Source organism: Anomaloglossus baeobatrachus, chromosome 8 (assembly GCF_048569485.1).
Source record: "Anomaloglossus baeobatrachus isolate aAnoBae1 chromosome 8, aAnoBae1.hap1, whole genome shotgun sequence".
In the NCBI taxonomy this organism is placed as follows: domain Eukaryota; kingdom Metazoa; phylum Chordata; class Amphibia; order Anura; family Aromobatidae; genus Anomaloglossus; species Anomaloglossus baeobatrachus.
In genome coordinates this window covers 16954522-16977978 of record NC_134360.1, presented here as the reverse complement: position 1 = coordinate 16977978, position 23457 = coordinate 16954522, and the positions used below count along the sequence as shown (strand labels likewise).

At 44.9% G+C, this 23457-nt stretch overlaps 1 protein-coding gene and 1 long non-coding RNA gene across 2 annotated transcripts in view; both read right to left on the bottom strand.

Annotated features, from left to right (window-relative positions):
• Positions 1 to 1313, bottom strand: part of RPP14 (ribonuclease P/MRP subunit p14) — a 47684-nt gene extending 46371 nt beyond the window's left edge. Inside the window, exon 1 of the mRNA XM_075320666.1 lies at positions 1227 to 1313. The gene's annotated coding sequence lies outside the window, so the exon portion shown is untranslated. The remainder of the gene's footprint in view (positions 1 to 1226) is intronic.
• Positions 1314 to 13213: 11900 nt separating this feature from the next.
• Positions 13214 to 23226, bottom strand: LOC142249075 (uncharacterized). Its single transcript, XR_012724985.1, has 6 exons — positions 23141 to 23226; positions 22878 to 22899; positions 21044 to 21061; positions 19261 to 19332; positions 18053 to 18075; positions 13214 to 13292 (listed from the first exon to the last, which is right to left on the bottom strand). It is a non-coding gene; the product is annotated as an uncharacterized LOC142249075 (long non-coding RNA).
• Between the last annotated feature and the right edge of the window lie 231 nt (positions 23227 to 23457).

The window sequence follows — 23457 nt, the reverse complement described above, 5'->3', positions numbered from 1 at the left end:
CACTTGCGCTATTTTGACGCAAACGGAATCCGTCACTAATGTAGTACAGTTCATTTATTTACAGTGGAAGCGTGTTACTATGGCGCGTGTGTGTCATGCAGTACCCGCTTGTGTCCACACGATGTCGCGCTTCCACAGTAAATAAATGAACTGTACTACATTAGTGACGGATTCCGTTTGCGTCAAAATAGCGCAAGTGTGAGTGGGCCCTAAGACAGAGGGCTTGCATTTACAGCATAACTACAGAGTTGGGGGGGGGGGGGTAAATGCTGAGGTGGGCTTACAGACTCTAAGAAACTTCTGCACTAAACTGCTGTTTCAAATCTGAACCAAAAATGAACAAAAAAGGAAAAAAACAAAAAACAAAAACGGAAAAAAACAAAAAACAAAACCACACCAGATTGCTATTGCTTGTTTTGGTGCGGACACCTTGCTTGGTAAGCTTCTATTGTGTAAGTTAAAATGAACCTGCCCATGCAGATTTAGTGATAATCTGCTGGTAAATAAAGTCTAAACATGTTCAAGCTGACTTGGAGGCTGCAGGGAGAAAATAAATTATATTCTCCCTGCAGCTGCTCTTTCACCTGGGTGGCTATAATTGCTCCTCCTACACCTTGATTGACAGCCTGGTGTGCTGTATAGCGAGCGGCGGCTGTTACAGCCCCCTGCTCTGCCCAAATGGCTGGAAGTGAGGGGCTGCAGGGAGAATATAACTTCATTTTCTCCCAGCTGCCTCTGAGTGTTTAATAATTTTCTCCCGCTTCCAGGACGCCGGCTGAATGTTTAACGAGCAGTTTACTATGATGTCTGCAAGTAAGCGGTGTTCTATTTTGTTTTTTTAGCAGACACGTTCCCTTTTTCACTTCCATGGAGGCCGCCATTTACTCATATTAGAAAATATAGGCTGTAGCAGCAAGAACGGTGACTGCGAAATATACAGCCGAGCCGTAGGGTGAGAGGAAAGTAAAAACATGTCTGCCATGGCGCCCTTCACATGACGCAGCATATGTACATGAGCAGCTCCCTCCTGGCCACATAGTGGGGGGCACAGAGCAGGAGACCCCATCTCTGGGACTTCCTACATGCCCCAGTAGGATAGAAGGACCAGGCAGAGGCCATTGCACAACCCCTTTAATTATGAGCAAAAGCCCCTGAGTGACCACCCACAATAATAAGTCCTAAGGGTTCCACTAAACATTAAAAGCCACGAGTAATAAACCACTCACCAGCATATTCCCCGAGCAATCAGCCTGTAACCACCTGTATATTCCCTTCAAGGCGATACAAGTTTTAGGTCGGCGGCCATATTTGAGAAGACCAAAACGCATAGACGAGAAATGATTTGTCTCAGCAAAGATGGCGCGGGATGTGGAGACATCTTGGTAAGGTCCCTGCATCCTCTATGGTCTCCTGTGCGCTGTGTAACTTTCCCCCGGAAACTGTACCTTGTTAGTAACGTTCCTAATCGCAGCTGCCAAACACTGTAGTATACTGCTCTCTGGTGGACAAATGGAGTAAGTGCAGGTAGTGATAATCTATCACAGCCCCTAGATTTCTTTGTACCGCTCTAATTCTTTACAATATGTGGACATCATATAAAGATGTTATATATTTGTATTACTTTAGAACAGCTGAATTGTTTGCCGAGATTTGCTTTTACCAATTAGACTTTATTATTTTCAAATGTGTAAATATTAGCATTGAAATTACTACTAGGGATGAGCAGACGCATGGCAGTTTGGTTCGGGACCTGGACTTGACCCCGAACCCCTTAAGTCAAAGGGGACCCAAACTTTGGTGCTGTAAAATGGTCGTAGTAAGGGATGGAGAGCTGGAGTAATCTTAGTGGGAGGTTATTTGGCCTTTTCCAGCCTAAAAATTAGGCTACATTCACACATCAGTTTTTTTCCATCAGGCACAATCCGGCAAAAACATGAAAAAACGGATCCGGCGTCTGTTGCCGCCGTATCAGTTTTCCCCCCATAGACTTTCATTAGCGCCGGATGGCCTTGCAATTCATCCGGTTTTTGCTGGATCCGGCAAAATTTACTTGTCCGGCGACCGGATGAAATGTTGAAGTGAACGTTTTTGTGTCCGGCAAGAAAAACGGATTTTTTTTTTTATAATGGAAGTCTATGGACACCGGATTCGGCGTAATGCGGCAAAAAACGGATCCGGCCGCTGGATCAGTTTTTTTTTTAAACTGAGCATGCTCAGTATCACACCGGATCTGTCAAAAAACTGAAGGAACTGATCAGTTTTTTCGCCGGATCGTGCCTAATGCCAAAAAAATGATGCGTGAACATAGCCTTACAGCCCGCAACCTCCCCTAAAGTGGTGGCTCCATTAGATGCTCCCATTGTGGTGCTTTACCAGGCTCTTCCTGATTGCACTGGTATGGCGGCAATTGGGGCAATGCTCTTGAAGTGGATGTCAGCTGTGAATTGGCAGCCTGGATCAGGCCTAGGGGTTGGTAATAAAAAGGAAACTATCAGGCACCCCCATTACTAACCCAGTAAGGGTATGTGCGCACGTTGCGTTCTGCCGTGACAAATATTCTGCAGCGTTTTGTCACTGCATGTGCTTTTCAAAACGAAGCCAAAACGCTGCATTTTGGAATAATTTTGAATGCAGAATGGATGCTGAATTCATGCGTCCTCGATGCTTGCTCTGCCTGAGGGCTCTTCTCCACTGGCGTTTTTTTTTCTTCAAATTCCATCGCATGGAGAAACGGATTGCAATCTGTCAAAGGGTTTCATATGATGCTGTCTCCATTTCCCCGTTTTTTTCCAGACTCTACACAGGCTCTCCTTGTAATCGCAGCATGCTGCAATTTGATGCGATTCTCAGCTCTCTCACCCCCATGCAATCCTATGGGGGTGAGAAAAAAGTCAGAATCTGGGTGGCATGCGCATGTCACACGGATCCTGACACTTGCATACCGCGTCAGACTGGCTACCGGAGGAATCTCCAGTAATACCAGGCCTGGCCGCGGTTACATGCACTGAACCCCGGAGCTGTCCCCTGAGCTCCAGAGTGCAGCCTGAACAGCGAGCGCCGAGTGATGGATTCCCCGGAGATTGCTGTTCAGGTCAGCACAGCTGCGGACAGACCGGGCTGATCTCTGGAGCTTAGATTACAGCTCCGGAGCTCAGTGCAGGTGACCGCGGCCAGGACTGGTTTTACAGGAGATTTCTCCCGTAGCCAGTCCACCGATGCTTACCTAAAAACTCACATAGCACTCGCATGACGCTCACATGTCATACGGATGCTATGTGAGGAAAAAAACACACACCGTCCGTACGCAGATCACACGCAGATCACATGCAGTATACTCGACTCACATTTTGAGCCGAGTATCGCTGTGATTTTTTTATACGCCAGTGGAGAAGAGACCTTAGGCTAGAAACACATCTATGCGAGTAAAATCAGTCCGAGTTGGCTGAAAAAAACTCGGCTGATTTCAGTTCACGTTAGGTCAGAGTGCAACGCAAGTGCGATGCTTTTTTTTAATTATTTCAAGGATAGCAGAGTGTGTGTAATGCGTGTTTGATGCGTATGGGATCCATTTTTACTATGTCATCTGCCATTCAGCGCTGCTACATGGCCGCTGACAGCAGACACAGACAGAGCCAAACGATCAGAATGAACTCGGGTGAACTTCACCCGACTTCATTGTCATACCGCGGCTCTGTCTGTCACGTCCTGATTAGCGGTCACCCGTGAAGGACTCACCGGTGACCGCTAATCCCCTGAGTGACTGAATTGAGCAGCGTGATTAGTGCTGCTGTCACTCAGGTTACACGCAGCTAGCTGGATCCTCCCCCCCGTGACTGCAACTTACCTGTGACTTCATCGCTGTCACTCGGGCGACTTGCTGTCCCTGTTGGAGGATCCAGCGGTGGCCGTGAGTAACCTGAGTGACATCTTCAGCTGATCGCGATACTCACCTCAGTTGCTGCGTGGAGCTGATAGGAGCGGCGGTGACTTCTGCAGCTCCTGTCCCCTTCATGTAGCAGAGCTGAGAGCGTCGCGGGACCTCCGTGGATTACGTTGGACAAGGATGGGTTATTTGGGGACTTAATAAAGTGGTGAACGAGGGTATTTGTTTTATTTTATCATTTCAAATAAAGGATTTTTCACTGTGTGTGTTTATTAACTTTAATTTACAGGTTAATCATTGGGGGTGTCTCATAGACGCCTGCAATGATTAATCTAGGACTTATTGTCAGCTATGGGCTGCCATTAACTCCTTATTACCCCGATTGCCAATGCACCAGGGCAAATCGGGAAGACCCGGGTACTGTCCCAGAACAGTCGAATCAAATGGATGCAGCAATTCTGGGCGGCTGGTGGCTGCTATTGTTAGGCTGGGGGGCTCCCCATAACGTGGAGCTCCCCATCCTGAGAATACCAGCCTTTATCTGGCTGGTATTAAAATCGGGGGGGGGGGGACCGCACGCCGTTTCTTTGTTTTTTTTTTTTAAATGTAGAGCATAGACATGCCCACCGGCTGCTGTGATTGGTTGCAGTCAGACACGCCCCCACGATGAGTGACAGCTGTCTCAATGCAACCAATCATAGGTGCCGGTGGGCGTGGAAATTAGGGAATATGAGATTGAATAATGTGCAGCCGGCTTTTTCGAAAGAGGAGAAGCCGCCAGAGCAGTGTGAACGCCGTGCAGCGCCGCGCCGGGGATCGGTGAGTATGAGAGAGGGGGGCAGAGGGATAGACCAACATGGACAGAGAGTGAGGGACAGAGCTAGTGGCCGACCGACAGCCCAATCGACAGAGAGAGAATAGAGACCGAGAGGGAGAGACCGACTGACAGAGAATAGTGATTGACAGACATTGGGAGACATCACTCGTTTCCAGTGTTTTAGGAAACATGCGAGAAATGTATTTAGAAAATCGGATGTCACTAGGATGGTGTGAGTGCCGTCCCGTGACATCCGATTTTTTTTTTTTTTTTTTTACATGCTCCCATAGACTTGCATTGGAGAGACTCGTAGTAGAAACTCGCAAAAAAGCAGCATGCTGTGATTTATTTATTTATTTTTTTCTCAGCCCGATTTGGACTGAGAAAAAATCTCAAATGCGGGCTGAATCATTCACTAACATGTGTCCGATTCCAATGCGAGATTTTCTCACATTGATCTACTGCGAGAAACTCGCAAGTGAGAATCCGCCCTTAGACAGAGTGGGAAAAGCATCCAGAACGCGCAAAAGAAGTGACATGTTGCTTTTTTGAACGCATCGATTTTGTAAAAAATTTGACATCCAAAATGCAACATGCGAATGGCATTTTCTTAATTCTTACAGACTTTGACTTTAGACTGGGGACGTACAACGCATGCGTTTACGCTGCAATTTAAAACGCTGCATAAACGTATGAAAAAACGCAACGTGCGCACACAGCCTAAGTGTAGAGCTTAAAAAAAAAAAGAAAAAAAACAAAACCATTTGACATCTGAAGGGTCAAACACAAAGGCTGCATGCGCACATTGTGTCGTGTCCCTGCAGGGATTTGACAGCACATGTGTGCATCAAATCGCTGCAGAAACACTGCGTAATGAATGCAGTGTTTCTGCAGAAAAAATGGCGATTTCATGCGCTCTGGATGCAGCCTCTCCCATAGACAGAGCGGGGGCTGCATCCAAAGCACACGAAAGAAGTGACATGTTGCTTTTTAGAACACAGCGATTTGGAACAAAATTTTGGCATCCAAATCGCTGCGCTCTCAAACGCAACGTGCGCACCTCTCATGCACAATCTACATAGATTGTGCTGGGGACGCAGGCCGCATGCATTTACGCTGCGGTGCAATATGCAGCGTAAATGCATGAAATTCGGCAATGTGCGCATGAGCCCAAACTCAGCATTTCTGCTGCATTGAACACAATTTAAGTCAAACCAAACTAGTGATGTCATGAAAGCTTCTGAACTATGCGGGTTATTTTCTCTTTCTTATAGATTGAGCCTGAAAAAAAAATGTGTGTGTGTGTGTGTGTGTGTATAATATATATATATATATATATATATATATATTTTTATATATATATATTTTTATATAATATATATATATAAAAATATGTGTGTGTGTATATATATATATATATATATATATATACATATACACACATATATATATATATATATATATATATATATATGTGTATATGTATGTGTGTATATGTATGTATATATATGTATATATTTATACATATATATTTATATATATATATTATATAAAAATATATGTGTGTATATATATATATATATATATATATATATATATACACACATACATACATATACATATACACATTATATATATATATATGTGTATATATATATATATATATGTGTGTATATGTATATATGTGTATATATGTGTGTATGTGTGTGTGTATATATATATATATATATATATATATATATATATTATTTTTCTTATATATATATATATATTTTTTTTTTATATATATATAATATTTATATTATTTTTTTTTTATTTTTTTTTAATTAATTAGTGGTACCTTGGTTTGAGAGCGTTTTGCAAGACAAGCAAAGCTTTTTCCAAATTTGTAACTTGGTTTAAGAGCAATGCTTTGCAATAAGAGCAAATCCTCACCGTGCACACCTCTGATTCTGTTCTTTCACCACGCTCTGACCCGCTCTGGAGGTAACTTTCTGCTCATATGTACTGTATACAGTATACTATTGCACAGTACTGTATATAATATAGCATTTCTATCAATTTGCATTTGTGGATACAGTATTGTACTTTCTTTCTGCTAACCAGTGCAGCACATTGCTTATACTGAATCTCTCGAACGCCAATAATTTTATTGTACGCTAATGTGCAGTTTAATTTGCTTTTGTTTACTGTACTGTAATAATTCTATATGAATATGTGACGCCCTGGGCAAGACAGGGGTCACAGGTAACTACACCACCACACCCTACACCCCGGTCAGGCACATCAAAGCTAAACCAAAAACCCTTGTTGCCTTCCTCCAGGGGCTGATGTTCACACCAGGGGGTGGGCCAGGCGGTTGGTCCCACCCACCGAGGAGTTCACAGTCCTGGAGGCGGGAAAAGCAGACCGTCTAGTTTTGACAGGGAAAGTGAAAGGAAGGAAAAGGTGGCAGTAGAGCAACAGTGAGACTGCGTCCGGGTGTGTGCCCCGGACAGAGACAGCAAGGTTAGCAGACGGCGGTGACCGTCTGCAGGAGTGGCTAATCAGAGTTGCCATAAGGACCGTGGACGGGCGGTGGCCCGGCGGTACCGGACCGGTACACTAAGAGAGGTCAGCACCATTGGCAGGGGCCTTTTGGACCCCGGCAAGGCTTGGAGTCGCCGTACAATTTGCCAAATCCGTAAGTGAAGGGGACCTCCTGGGTTTCCAAACAACTAAGTCCCGATTGAAGGCAACAGTCCAACCGTATGAGAGAGACACCGCCACCACCAGGGCACCAGTTTCTCAGGGCCAGCGCCTGCGGGCAAAGAGGGGCTCCTCCGGACCATATCCAAGCCGGGGAGCGGGTTACCGGTGGGAACCCATTGGAACCAACAACAGTACTAGGTACAGGAAAAGAGACAGTCACCGTTAACTACCGGGGAAGAGCAATAGCAGCCGTCCGTGGAAACCGTCTTTCCAGCCGTGTGTTTTACCGTGAACTGTGTCAATGTCTCAGGCTGAGTGAGTACCACCGTGCCGTGAGGCACAGCGCTGCCCCCGCGACCCTGCACCTCGCCAGGCCCCGCAACCCGCCTGCTACCATCTATCCTTACCCCATCACTGGGCCCCGGGACAACCACCCCCTACCCACGGAGGGGAGAACTAACAACGTGGCTGCTCACTGTTACAACTCCTGGGATCCCCATACAGAGCAGCGGTGGTGTCAACCCTATCACCACAACCGTGGGTGGCGTCACAGACAAACACTAACTCCCCCACCAACAAATCAACCCCCCTTTCACTCACGGGCGAGGAGCGCCGCTAGAGGCCCCGGGATCTGGCCGACCGCTCGAGCCACCACAGAGGAGCAGCCAGACCCGAGCAGAGGGAGAGCGCGGCGTCCCCTCCTCCGCCCGCGACAAATACAGTACATTATTTTGTATTACTGTAATAAGTTTGTATAAATACAGCAAATATTTTTGGGTTCTGGAACGAATTGTCTGCATTTCAATTATTTCCTATGGGAAAACTAGCTTTGATATAAGAGTAACTTGGTTTAAGAGCAAACGCCCGGAACCAATTATACTCGTAATCCAAGCTTCCACAGTGTATAATCTCTCTCCTCATTAGGACACATGTTAAAACTAAAGTCAGGACTGATCTCTTATCTTCTGGGACGGTTCCCCAAATTTTCACCTATTTCTCTGGACCTGGGAGGGGTAGGCGATAGGACATCACACGTATAAATGAGATTTCTCATTCTCTTAGGCCAGTTTCACACATCCTTCTTTTTGCCGGTTTCGCGGATGCGGCGCGCTCCCGTACAGTGCAACAAGCGCCAGTCACGTGCTGTCATGTGACCGGCGCATGTGACCCGGAAGTTACAGCGCTGTCATTGTACTGTATTCACTGCGCCGGATCCGCGAAACCAGCAAAAAGAAGGATGTGTGAAACTGGCCTTAAATGGTGAAATTGCAAAGTCCTTGTAAACAAATGACTTTGCAGTGCTCATCTTATTAACAATCCTCGGAAGGAGTTTGTTACATAAGGCACTTATTACCGATGTAACTGGACACTTTGGAGGTGGCCGGTTTCCAAAGCAAAGAGCGAGCGGCTGCAGACTGTTTGCTGTACAGCATGTGACAGTCATGTTTCCATTGAGTAATTATATGAAGAGCGGATGTTACAGTAGGATCTTGACATTGGGATCCCAGAGACTGATATTCGTGGCTTAGGCGCCACATTGCACCACTAGGCTATGTCCGCATGTTTGCGTTCTGATAGACAAATAAAATGCAACATTTTGACAGTAGTAAACACTGCGTGTGCTTTTAAAAAAAAAAAAAAATTGCATCTAAAACACTGCATTTTGGATGCGTTCTGGATGCCTTTTTGACGTTGCGCTCACACAGACAGAGAGAGAGAGTGGGTGGAAAATGCAACCAAAACGCACAAAAGAAGTGACATTTTTGAAACGCATAGATTTTGGCAAATATTTGACACGCTCCGTTTCAAAAAGCAAAGTGCGCATGGAATTTGCTGACTTCTCATAAAGTTTTTTTGGGGACGCAGAACGCATGTATTTGACAATGACACGCTGCAGTTTGAAACGCAGCCAAAACACAGGAAAAATGTGCACACAGCCCACAGGCCGGTTTACACGCAGCGAGCGTACCCGCCCCCGTCGGTTGTGCGTCACGAGCAAATCACTGCCCGTGGCGCACAACATCACTTACACCCGTCACACTACTTACCTGCCTAGCGTCGTCGCTGTGGCCGGCGAACCGCCTCCTTTCTAAGGGGGGGGGGCGGTTCGTGCGGCGTCACAGCCGCGTCACTAAGCGGCCGTGCAATAGGGGCGGAGATGAGCGGGACGTAACATCCCGCCCACCTCCTTCCTTCCTCATTGCCGGTGGACGCAGGTACAGTGTTGTTCCTCGTTCCTGCGGTGTCACACGTAGCGATGTGTGCGGCAGCAGAAATGACGAACAATCTGCGTCCTGCAACAGCAACGATAATTGGGAACTGGACAGCGTGTCAACGATAAGGTGAGTAAAATTGCTCGGTAACGGTCGTTCGTGTGTTTCACACACAACGACGTCGCTAACGAGGCCGGATGTGCGTCACGAATTCCGTGTCAGCGATGTCGTTGCGTGTAAAGCGGCCTTTAGGCTATGTGCGCACTAGAAATGTGAAGTTTCTCAAGAAAATTTCTTGAGAAACTTCTGCCAGTGAAAGATTTCCGGACCTGCGGAAAAAATCCGCATGCGGATTTGCCGCGGATTTACCGCGGATTTACCGCAGGTTTGTCCCTGCAATAAATAATAAAGATAATCGATAGACAGATAATGGATAGAGGGAAAGATGGATAGATGAATAGATAGATAGATAGAGGGATAGATAGATAGATAGATAGATAGAGGGATAGATAGATAGATAGATAGATAGATGGATAGATAGAGGGATAGATAGAGGGATAGATAGATAGAGGGATAGATAGATAGAGGGATAGATAGATAGATAGATAGATAGAGGGATAGATAGATAGAGGGATAGATAGATAGATAGAGGGATAGATAGATAGATAGAGGGATAGATAGATAGATAGATAGATAGAGGGATAGATAGATAGAGGGATAGATAGATAGAGGGATAGATAGATAGAGGGATAGATAGATAGATAGATAGAGGGATAGATAGATAGATAGAGGGATAGATAGATAGATAGATAGATAGATAGATAGATAGAGGGATAGATAGATAGAGGGATAGATAGATAGATAGAGGGATAGATAGATAGATAGATAGATAGAGGGATAGATAGAGGGATAGATAGAGGGATAGATAGATAGATAGATAGATAGAGGGATAGATAGATAGATAGATAGATAGATAGATAGATAGAGGGATAGATAGATAGATAGAGGGATAGATAGATAGATAGATAGAGGGATAGATAGATAGATAGATAGATAGATAGATGGATAGAGGGATAGATAGATAGATGGATAGATAGATAGAGGGATAGATGGATAGATAGATAGAGGGATAGATAGATAGATAGATAGAGGGATAGATAGATAGATAGAGGGATAGATAGATAGATAGATAGATAGATGGATAGATAGAGGGATAGATAGATAGAGGGATAGATAGATAGATAGATGAGAAAAACCTATATAATGTTCCACCTCCCTGCATTTTCTAAGCTGGCACCCTTTAGTGACTTTCATGTGGCACTAAAGGGTGCTTAGCCTTGTATTTAGCCATAAAATAAATAAATAATTAAAAAAAAACGACGTGAGGTCCCCCCATTTTTTGTAGCCAGCTAGGGTAAAGCAGACGGCTGCAGCCTGCAGACCACCGCTGGCAGCTTCACCTTGGCTGATAATCCAAAACAGTGGGCACCCCACGCTGTTATTTTAAATTATATAAATAATTTAAAACAAAAAACGTGCGGTCCCCCCCATATTGGATCACCAGCCAAGGTAAAGCGGACAGCTGGGGTCTGATATTCTCAGACTAGGGAGGTCCACTGTTATTGGACACTCCCCAGCCTAAAAATATCAGGCCGCAGCCGCCCCAGAAGTGGCGCATCCATTAGACGTGCCAATCCTGGCGCTTTGCCCCAGCTCATCCCGCGCCCTGGTGCGTTGGCAAACGGGGTAATATATGGGGTTGATGCCAGATGTGTAATGTCACCTGGCATCAAGCCCTGGGGTTGGTGAGGTCACGCGTCTATCAGATACCCGACATCACCAACCCAGTCAGTAATAATTAAAAAATAGACAAAAAAAGTTTTATTTGAAAAAACACTCCTCACATAGCCTCTTTAACCAATTTATTGAAAAGAACAATCAATCCACGTCCGGCGTAATCCAATAAGGGGGGGGGGGGGGGGGGGTCCCACGGCGATCCTTACCATAGTCACTGTCCCAGTCAATGAAGAACAGAATGTTCCCCATTGGCTGGGAGAGCAATGCAGTGACCTGAGCTAACATCAATAGGTCAGCTCAGGTCACTGCAGGGGATGACGAGCGCTGCCATCAGGAGCATAGATGAGATCATTACCTTCTGTGATCATCTCCTGTACTGCTGACGTCAGCGCTGTCACTGACTTCTATGCCCGCCGCGTTGTCAGAAGTATCGCGAGAGCCCGTGACGTCACCGCTAGTGACAGTCTCGGGCCGCTCGCGAGACGGGCATAGACAGCAGTGACCGCGGTGACGTCAGGAGGCAGGAGATCGTCACAGCAGGTAATGATCTCACCTCCTGACAGCAGCGATCGTCATCCCCGCGGCTCCCAGCACTGCAGAATGTCAGTGTCTGCCTGCGCTGCCGCGTGACAGGCTGCTGACACTGCGGGCAGACACTGACACCCTGCAGTGCAGGCAGCCGCGAGGCCGGAGCAGGACACAGACTGCACGGGCACCTGGAGGTCGCACGGAAGCGCTTCTGTGCGGCGTCCAGGGAGTGTGACGTGTGTTTACTCTGCTCCGCCTCCTCTTCCTGGCATAATGACATCACTTCCTGCAAAACCGCAGGCAGCGATGAGCATTCCCGCAGGTAATTCGCGGCTATTCCGGTGGTATACCGCACATCATTGCTACCTGCGGAATACGCCCGGAATACCCCAGGTACCTGCGGAAATTAATGGACATGCACATTTTCTCAAGAAAGTTTCTCGAGAAAATTTTCTCAAGAAATTTTCTTGAGAAAAATCCGCACAGTGCGCACAGCTATTTTTTTTTCTCATTGAATTTCATGGGAAATGTCTGCACAAAGATTGCAGACATTTCTCAAGAAATTTCCGGGGCAAATCCGCGGGTAAATCCGCAGGTAAAAAGCTCTAGTGCGCACATAGCCTTAGGCTATCTTCCAACAATGAGTTTTTGATGTTGCAGAATTTTTGCACCTAATATGTAAAATTCAGTTACTTGCATTTTTGTTTGTTTTTGTTTAAATTGCACTTTTATGTTTTTTGTGGGTTTTTTTTGTTTGTTTTTGGGGGTTTTTTGTCTCTTCTTGGTGTCAGGCTTTAAAGCTGTTTTTGTTTTTGATACTTGTTGGAATTTGACTTTAACAAGTCTTTGATACACTTATGTGCAGATTTCATTTGTTTTTTTACCTCTGGATTTTCCGCATCTAATATAAGTCTATGAGAATTCAGAAAAGCTGTGCACACATTGCTTCTTTTTTGCCTGCCGTTTGGGTGCAGAAAAAAGAAGCAGCGAGTCAATTCTTTTCTGCGTTTCACCCTGCGTCTTTGCCATTGAATATAGTGAAATAATGCATGTGTTTTTTATGCATTTTTTATTTATTTTTATTTTTGCTCAAGAAACAAAACTTCTCTGTACGCACATAGCCTTTCTGATAAATGCAGCATGAAATTGTGTTCATCTTTAGACATCTAAAATGATTAAAAAAAATTTGTGACTTAATGCAGCAATAATTCAATAAAGAGTTTTTGGGTTTTTTTGTTTTTAATTAATGAAGTAAAGAATAAATAGAATCTTTAGTTCTCAGTTGTACATTGTAAATTAAACTCCAATCCGTTAATTTTCTTACAGATCTTCAAATATTTTCATTTATTCACATTTGTTTTATCTGCAAAATAATATTAAATATATAATTAAATAATAAATATAACTAATGGTAAATATAATTAAACACAATACTAATAGTAAATTAGATAATAAAACATCTCCTGGCATTAAGCCTTTAAATATACAATTATATAACTTTTGACTGAATGTATCAACTAAAGAGGACCCCCTTGGTTTTGAGTTTTGTTTTTTTTTTTTTGTTTATACTTTTTTGGCATTATGCAAACTCCATCCAAAAAAAAAAAACAAACAATCTGATACACTATTCAGTGCTGATGGTGGAAAAAAACCATTTTATGCCCGCATATTCTGCTTTATATTTGTGATTGTATCAAAGAGTTAATCTCCTCTTCCTAAAATGAGTAAAATTATAAAGTGTTTGTAAACAAACAAGCAATTTACCACTTATTAAAAACTAGCCGTACTACCCGGCTTCGCCCGGGTTAATAACTGTTGTTAACAAAATAGAATGTATTAACATTCCCGGGATAGAATGTATAAAAGGAATGTATCAACGCCCGGGATAGTAACTGTCTCTCTGTTTCTCTCCCATTCTCTGTCTCCCCATTTGTATATATCTCTCTATCTCTCTCTCTATCTCTTTGTCTGTCTGTCACTTTCAGTGTCTGTCTCTGACTGTCTGTCTCTTTCTCCGTCTGTCTCAATCTCTTTCCCTGTCTGTCTATCTATCTCTGTCACTTTTCCCTATCTGTCTCTTTCCCTCTCTTTCCCTCTCTTTCCCTCTGTCTCTTTCCCTGTGTCTGTCTCTGTCTCTTTGTCTGTGTCTGTCTCTTTACCTGTCTTTGTCTGTCTCTTACCCTGTCTGTCTCTTTCCCTCTCTTTCCCTGTCTGTCTGTTTCCCTGTGTCTGTCTCTGTCTCTTTGTCTGTGTCTGTCTCTTTACCTGTCTGTGTCTCTCGCTTTCCCTGTCTGTCTCTTTCCCTGTCAGTCTGTCTCTTTGTTTGTGTCTGCCTCTTTCCCTGTCTGTGTCTGTCTCTTACCCTGTCTGTCTCTTTCCCTCTCTTTCCCTGTCTGTCTGTTTCCCTGTGTCTGTGTCTGTCTCTTTACCTGTCTGTGTCTCTCGCTTTCCCTGTCAGTCTCTTTCCCTGTCAGTCTGTCTCTTTGTCTGTGTCTGCCTCTTTCCCTGTCTGTGTCTGTCTCTTTCCCTGGCTGCATTGTGACACGCCAACATTCCATATAAGGGCGTGGCTGCGCATTCTTATGAAGTTGTGGCTCCCAGCTCCATTCGCTTTAATGGAGACAGGTTTTTTGGTGAATAACTGCAAAGCGCGGGGTTAAAATTTCCTCTCAAAACATAGCCTATGACGCTCTCGGGGTCCAGAAGTGTGAGTGTGCAAAATTTTGTGGCTGTAGCTGCGACGGTGCAGATGCCAATCCCGGACATACACACACACACACACACACACACACACACATTCAGCTTTATATATTAGATCTCAGTTTTCAAGAAAGAAGGATTTTAATTCTATAGTTCATTGTTAGTGATGGGCAAATTGTAACTATTCATGTTTGGATAATGGTTGACGAATATCGAGGACTATTCTAGTATTCGTCATGACAATAAAAATGCGCTTTTTTTCTCCATTGAGTTGCATTAGGTTTCTTTTTCGTGATGAATACCGAAATAGAACTTAGGGATTTATTACACATAATCCAAACACGATTAGTTACCATTTGCCCACCGCTATGTTTTGCTGGTTGGCTTGAATACCGACCACCGTCGTTGGCTTCCAGTGGTGGCCGATCACTACACTAGGAGTGCGGCGCTTGCAAACTTTTTGCTATAAACTCCTAAATGCCGCTCCAAAGAGGCCGGGTCACTTCATGTTCCCCGCGCTACTCCAATGCTGCAAACGGAGAACAATGGTCCGGGATTTGGCCACTTGTGACTTCTACAAGAGAAGTAGATACAATTGTATGCAGTCTGGACAATGCTCTGTGAGCCAAACAGCCCGGACTGCAGATTGCTATATTGTGGCCAAACTACTAGACACAATAATAAATGTCTGAGAAAATGCCATATATGCAGATATAAATAATGAACAAACTCCAGGTATAATATGTTTCCTATAAGCAACAGTGGAGCAATAAGTCCAACAATTGAGAGAAATTAAAAAAAAAATGCAAATTTTTTCTTAAACACTTAGACATAAAATATATAACCCCTGAGGAAGCCCTATGGGAAACGCGCATCGGGGCCCATGGTCGTAATCCTCTCTTACCCCTAAACAGGACAAAATGGGTGAGTGAGCGCTTTCCGCACTAGCAATAAATCTTAATTTATAGAATGTCCAGTGTATAACTATTAGTAGGTATCTATATAGGATTTACTTTGCTTTTTAGCTTGGTCTGGTTGGATTGCATGTTGTGACCAGCTTCTGCCATAGAAGCACTTTAAAAGGATACATGTATATTAATATCTGGTGGACACTGTTAACCTAGATGGCATATTGATGCTTTGTCACATATATCCAAGTCCTACTAAGTGTGATGGGTGGGGATGTTGGGATGTACTGTCTGTTTTCACCTGAGCTCCTTTGATATCTTTATCTTGAATGTTTTGGGGTTCTTTACCAGATACAATAGTGTAGCTTCTAATAAAGGGTGAAGAATAATGACCATTTCCATGGGGTGAGGAATCACTTTCTGATCCCAGAATTCTTGAGATTGGCAGTCTGCAACCCCAGAAGAAGCGGTTCTGAATGGAGTGGTGTGGTGAGATTGGGATCTGCAACCCCAGAAGAAGCGGCTCTAAATGGAGTGGTGTGGTGAGGTTGGGAGTCTGCAACCCTAAAAGAAGCAGCTCTGAATGGAGTGGTGTGGGGAGGTTGGGAGTCTGCAACCTTGGAAGAAGCGGCTCTGAATGGAGTGGTGTGGTGAGGTTGGGAGTCTGCAACCTTGGAAGAAGCGGCTCTGAATGGAGCGGTGTGGTGAGGTTGGGAGTCTGCAACCCCAGAAGAAGCAGCTCTGAATGGAGTGGTGTGGTGAGGTTGGGAGTCTGCAACCCTAAAAGAAGCAGCTCTGAATGGAGCGGTGTGGTGAGGTTGGGAGTCTGCAACCCCAGAAGAAGCAGCTCTGAATGGAGCGGTGTGGGGAGGTTGGCAGTCTGCAACCCTAAAAGAAGCAGCTCTGAATGGAGCGGTGTGGTGAGGTTGGGAGTCTGCAACCCCAGAAGAAGCGGCTCTGAATGGAGCGGTGTGGTGAGGTTGGGAGTCTGCAACCCCAGAAGAAGCATCTCTGAATGGAGCAATGTGGTGCATGCCCGGGCTCCGCTCCATTAATGGGACTGTCCGGAGATCAGCGAGGACAGAACTCCACTTTCTCCTTTTATTTTACTAACCAAATGGGCACAATCCTCAACTCTTAAGGGATTCTTACTAAGGGAAAGCCCCCCCCCCCCTCTTGGCTAACAAGCCTTGAATTCTATATAAGAGTCCACTGTTCCGGAACAGAAAGGTGCAGAAACTAAATAAAAACGACACCAGATTCTGGAGTAAAAGCAGAATTTAGACGGGATAATACTGTGCCACCCCGTGTTCGGCTACAACCGAGCCGCTCGGGTCCAGACCTTGAGTGGGTGGCTCGAGGATCTCCGGACCCGGGGGTCCTGCAGTCACTCCGACCAGTAAGGGGTTGGCGGTTTGGGGACGTAAGTGTACGGCCGGAGCCGTGTTTTAAGTTCGTGACGCCACCCACGGGATGTGGTGAAGGTGGACACCACCGCTGCAGTTACGGGGCACCCGGGGGAGATGGTATGCAGCAAATTGTTAACCCCTCCGTGGGCAGGGATGGTGGCCCCGGGACTCGTTGGGGGTGTTTTGATGGTGCAGGGAGATGGGCGGCTGGAGGGCACTGGTGTACTCACTATTAGAATGAAACACTCGAGCCTCTGGTAAACCAAGATGATGGTGATCGGTGCCCGCAGTCGGGTTCCCCCACCCGGTTGGTGGTCTCTGCCTTTCTCCTGCACCTGTTTGAGTTGTTGGACTACCTGCGCTTGCAGTGTCAGGAGTCCGCTCCCCGGCTTGTGGTTGTCGGAGGAGCCCTTTGCCCGCAGACGCTGGCCTGTGGGATCTCTCTGCCGTGGCGGTGGCTTTCTATCCCCCTTGTTGGGCTGTTGTCTTCTATGAGGGACTTTGAGTGGGAAAGGACCTAAAGTCCAGACCTCAATCAGTTAATTAACTCAGTCCAGTAGTTTCTAGACCTCGTTTCAGGGTCTGAGTACCCCCTCTTGTGCTCTGGTTTCCGAGTCGGTTCCCCGGGTCGGTACCAGCGGGCCACTACCCTGTCCCGGTCCATCACGGTTCCACTGAGCCGTCTTCCCGGCTCCTGCAGGCTGAGGCCACCGTATTCCTCCTAGCCAAAGGTGCCCGGGCTCCAACCCCGGCACCTGTCAGACTGTCACACAGGCCTCACCTCCTCCACTGCACTCTCAGAACAAACTCCTTTTGTGAACTGCCTTGTTTTTCCTCCCTCAGGCTCTCTGAACTCCTCGGTGGGTGTGGTCAACCGCCTGGCCCCGCCCCTTGGTGTGTTCATCCAGCCCTGAGCGAGGTAACTAGGGTGTTATGTGGTTGGCTGGTGTTACCTAGTGAGGGACTGGTGTTGTGCGGGGCTCTATCTGTGACTACCTGGCTAGTCCAGGGCGTCACAATACAATTATATAGATGGTAATTGACCTCTCTAGCACCGGTCTGGTACAGATAACGCAGCACTGACTGCATATGATCGTCCTACTTACCGCTCATCCTATTGTTTGCATGTCTAAAAAAAAACAAAACAATAGATTACTACAAATATAGATACAATAAAGTAATGTAAAGGGGATGCAAGGAAATTATCGTAACTCCTATAGGAATGAATGAGCGAGACATGATAGCGGAGCACGTGAGGCGCTATTATTGATAAAGACAATACTAAGGACCAGGGGGTATACACTGCGAGTGGAAGAAAAGAGATTCCGACAGCTAAATAGGAAAGGGTTCTTTACAGTTAGAGCAGTCAGATTGTGGAATGCCGACCACAAGAGGTAGTAATGGCCGATACTATAGCAACTAAATAGGAAAGGGTTCTTTACAGTTAGAGCAGTCATATTGTGGAATGCCGACCACAAGAGGTAGTAATGGCCGATACTATAGCAACTAAATAGGAAAGGGTTCTTTACAGTTAGAGCAATCAGACTGTGGAATGCCGACCACAAGAGGTAGTAATGGCCGATACTATAGCAACTAAATAGGAACGGCTTCTTTACAGTTAGAGCAATCAGACTGTGGAATGCCGACCACAAGAGGTAGTAATGGCCGATACTATAGCAACTAAATAGGAAAGGGTTCTTTACAGTTAGAGCAGTCAGATTGTGGAATGCCGATCACAAGAGGTAGTAATGGCAGATACTATAGCAACTAAATAGGAAGGGTTCTTTACAGTTAGAGCAGTCAGATTGTGGAATGCCGACCACAAGAGGTAGTAATGGCAGATACTATAGTAACTAAATAGGAAAGGGTTCTTTACAGTTAGAGCAGTCAGACTGTGGAATGCCAACCACAAGAGGTACTAATGCCAGATACTATAGCAACGGCTTCTTTACAGTTAGAGCAGTCAGACTGTGGAATGCCGACCACAAGAGGTAGTAATGGCAGATACTATAGCAGCTTTATATCAGGGCTGGATGATTCCTCAGTGCACAACATTGTGGGTTATAAATGAGTTAGGGACAAAATGTATAATTGGTGGAGGAGGGGGAACTAGATGGACCTAGGTCTTTTTTCAACCTAAATAACTATGATGTCGGAGGAGCCATCTATCCTGCATTCATCACACATCCTATGTTATAAATATGCAAGATGATCATGTCTGGCATCTAATACTTTGGCAATAAGTGGTAACACCATATTAGTATATATTCTGCAGGACTAGGACCATCGGATATAATCCCGAGGCCAGGCTTACCGATCTACCTCTTCCGGCATCTCGTCATCCATTGCAGATTCATCGGACACATGGGTGGTCTGAGTCGGGGGTCTGTGTTATTATCAGAGAGATAAAAAGTTAACCAATCTTAACCACAAATGATAAGACCTAGGACATTTTTTTTCCCCCTTTTACTTTTATACATGTTTTTGGGGCTCAAATTCATTTTTGCTTTTCGGCTTCATTAAAAGTTTTGCACCATTTGGCTTTTTTTGTTTCCGGCACATTCAACTTTTAAAGGGGTTTTCCAGGACTTTTCCGTTGATGACCTATCCTTTACTATAGGTCATCAATATCTGATTGGCCGGGGTCCTGAGCTTCGCACCTCGACATATCAGCTGGTGCTATTGATTAGAATATGGTGTACAGTCCTGGGCTGCATTATGCTGTGCCGTGCAACGCCGCAGCCGAGTGCTTCCGGCAAACCCCCTATCTGTGAAAGGGAAAAAACCAAAGAGTAACAAACTCCTCCATTACATAGCAGGCAGATAATAAATGCAGGCAGCAATATAGTGCAACACAGCAGCTATGGAAGGCACATGGTGCAAAATTACTAATAAAACCGAGTTGCAGAAGTGATTGCTTACACCCAAATAAATGCATTTCAATTAACAAAAACATCGCTTAATACATACGTGAAGCAAACTATTGCATATTAAAGTGCTGTGGAACATGTTGGCGCTATATAAATAAAAAATATTATTTTTTTTATTATTATTATTATTATTATTATTATTATTATTATTATTATTATTAGATATAACTGTGCACATGCATCACTTAACCACTAGATGGTGCTATGTCAGTGTATATCCTACACATAGCACAATATATAAGGTAAATTATATAAATTTATTTATGTATCAATTTCTATTTAAAAATAAAAAAAAAAATGTCCAGAAACGAGTGCATTGGTTCAGTGTCGTGTGCATCAGGGGGGACTTTGTGGGTTGGATCTTCGGTACTGATTGCTCCTCTCTGCTGCCGCATTTAACACTATGGGTTTTTTTTGCCTTGCTGTGGATCAACATGTTAGGTTAGGTCATGGGTTGAACTCGATGGACTTAAGTCTATCGTCAACCTTCATAAAACTATGGCCGGCGCATGCGTAGTATAATGTTTAAATTTTTCTCTAACTCCTCAATAAAAGGACGCCGGAATCAGCGCATGCGCGCACCGCGATCTCCGGCACTATTTTGAAGACGTCGTAAAGATGAATATGAGCGGTGACAGCGCATGCACAGATTAATTATTTTCTTGATCAGCGCATGCGTCACCGTTCATAGTCAGAGGGGATAAATTTTAACCGCTTCATGACCGAGGACGTAACGGTACGTCCTAAATCATGAAGGGGTAAAACTCATGGTTTCATTTAAAAGTTCAACTTGTTCTGCAAAAAAACAAGTCCTCATATGCTAAGATTGATGGAAAAATAAAAAAAGTTACGGCTCTCGGAAGAAGGGGAGGAAAAAAACAAAAAACGTAAAATTGCCCAGGGGATAAACAGAGGGGAGGAATCATTACTGGTGACTGGACACAAAGTCCTGCCACGTTGCACCCGACACTCAACCAGTGCACTCATTTCTGCACCTTCGATAACTTTTTTTTTTTTTTTCCCCAATCTAAACTGAAGGGATGATTTGATTCCCCATCCTATCGCCAGTATGGACCAACTGCACTTAATATGGGGAAATCCTGCTGGATGGGTCCCTTAAATAAAATAATAATAATGTACATTATCATGATGAATAACGGATCCTACCTGCCCTCACTGTCATTCCTAAATGTAGAGAAAATAAGGAGAAATAAAGACAGACCAATACATCAATCGCACATTAATGATCTCCTTTTTTTATTCAATAGTAACAATATATAAAATTATTATTTTTATTATTTATTATAAAATCATTTGCCGTCTTAAAATTATCTGCTGCCCTGCAATCTTCCGCTATCCTGGAATCATCCACTGACCCTGAAATCATGCGCTGCTCTGAAATCATCCGCCGACCCTGAAATCATCCGCCGACCCTGGAATCATCCACTGACCCTGAAATCATGCGCTGCTCTGAAATCATCCGCCGACCCTGGAATCATCCGCCAACCCTGGAATCATCCGCCGACCCTGAAATCATCCGCCGACCCTGGAATCATGCGCTGCTCTGAAATCATGCGCTGCTCTGAAATCATGCGCTGCTCTGAAATCATGCGCCAACCCTGAAATCATGTGCTGCTGTGAAATCATCTGCCGACCCTGAAATCATCTGCCGACCCTGAAATCATCCACTGACCCTGAAATCATGCGCTGCTCTGAAATCATGCACTGACCCTGAAATCATGCACTGACCCTGAAATCATGCACTGACCCTGAAATCATCCACTGACCCTGAAATCATCCACTGACCCTGAAATCATGCGCTGCTCTGAAATCATCTGCCGACCCTGAAATCATGCACTGACCCTGAAATCATGCGCTGCTCTGAAATCATCCACTGACCCTGAAATCATGCACTGACCCTGAAATCATCCACTGACCCTGAAATCATCCACTGACCCTGAAATCATGCGCTGCTCTGAAATCATCCGCCGACCCTGAAATCATGCACTGACCCTGAAATCATGCGCTGCTCTGAAATCATCCGCCGACCCTGAAATCATGCACTGACCCTGAAATCATGCGCTGCTCTGAAATCATCCGCCGACCCTGAAATCATCCGCCGACCCTGAAATCATCCGCCAACCCTGAAATCATCCGCCGACTCTGAAATCATCTGTCATGCCTTAAGTGGGCTTTACATGCTATGACATTGCTCAAGTGATCTCGTTGGGGTCTCGGAATTGGTGACGCACATCCGGTCGCTTTAGCGATGCCGTTGCATGTGACACCTATAAGCGATTTTGCATCGTCGCAAAAACGCGCAAAATCGCTCATCAGTGACATGGGGGTCCATTCTCAAATATCGTTACTGCAGCAGTAACAAAGTTGTTCCTCGTTCCTGCAGCAGCACACATCGCTCCGTGTGACACCGCAGGAACGAGGAAGCTCTCCTTACCTGCGTCCCGGCCACAATGCGGAAGGAAGGAGGTGGGCGGGAAGTTCGTCCCGCTCATCTCCGCTCCTCCGCTTCTATTGGGCGGCGGTTCAGTGACGCTGCTGTGACGTCGCTGTGACGCTGAATGAATCGCCCCCTTAGAAAGGAGGCGGTTCGCCGGTCACAGCGACGTCGCAGGGAAGGTAAGTCCGTGTAACTGGTCCGGGCGATGTTGTGATACACGGGCAGCGATTTGCCCGTGTCGCACAACCGATGGGGGTAGGTACCCACGCTAGCGATATCGGTACCGATATCGCAGCGTGTAAAGCAGCCTTAAGGCTGCTGCTACATTGCAGAATGTGGCAAATTGACTCAATTTCACTTATCAAAGAATCAAGTCACCGTGTAGCCCCACCCTACAGGACTATGGTGATATGTTATATAAAAGTATCCACATTCCATAGGTAGTGAAAAAATAATAATATTGCAATAAATTAAATACTACTGCAGTAATAGAAGAAAAAGAATAGAATATAGAGTGTTACAATGTAATAAATCATGTCTCACCAGTCTGCAGCTCCCCTTGCAACTGAAAGAAACAACATTTCCAAATATTTGTCATTCTAATATAACTTAAATATACATACATACATACATACACACACACACACACTATATTATATATATATATATATATATATATATATATATATATATATATAAACACGTGGACACTTAGGAGAGGCAATTGCAGCTGATAAATACGGCAGAAATCTTTGCCAGACCGAGGAAATGGAAACATTAGTGCAAATCTATAATGTCCCTCTCACCAGTGTCCGCTGATGGCCCGCAGCCCATGTCTGTAACGTGTCACTGGTTCCCAGGAAGCCTCGTCTATTCCTGGGGCCGTGTCATTCCTGAGCTGGGATTTAACAGATACTGATCTTAAAGAAAATTAATTAATATCGGTGATTACGGTAGAGACCTGATTGGGGGGAGACACTAAGAGGAAGGGCGATGTGCGCACACAGAGTGTCTGGTTGCAGAGGTTCTGCACCAATTCTGTATCTCTCGGCAGAAAAAACGCGGCTTTTCTTGCTTTGGTTTCAGTACAATATTCTGTGTAAAACATAAAAATCACTTTATA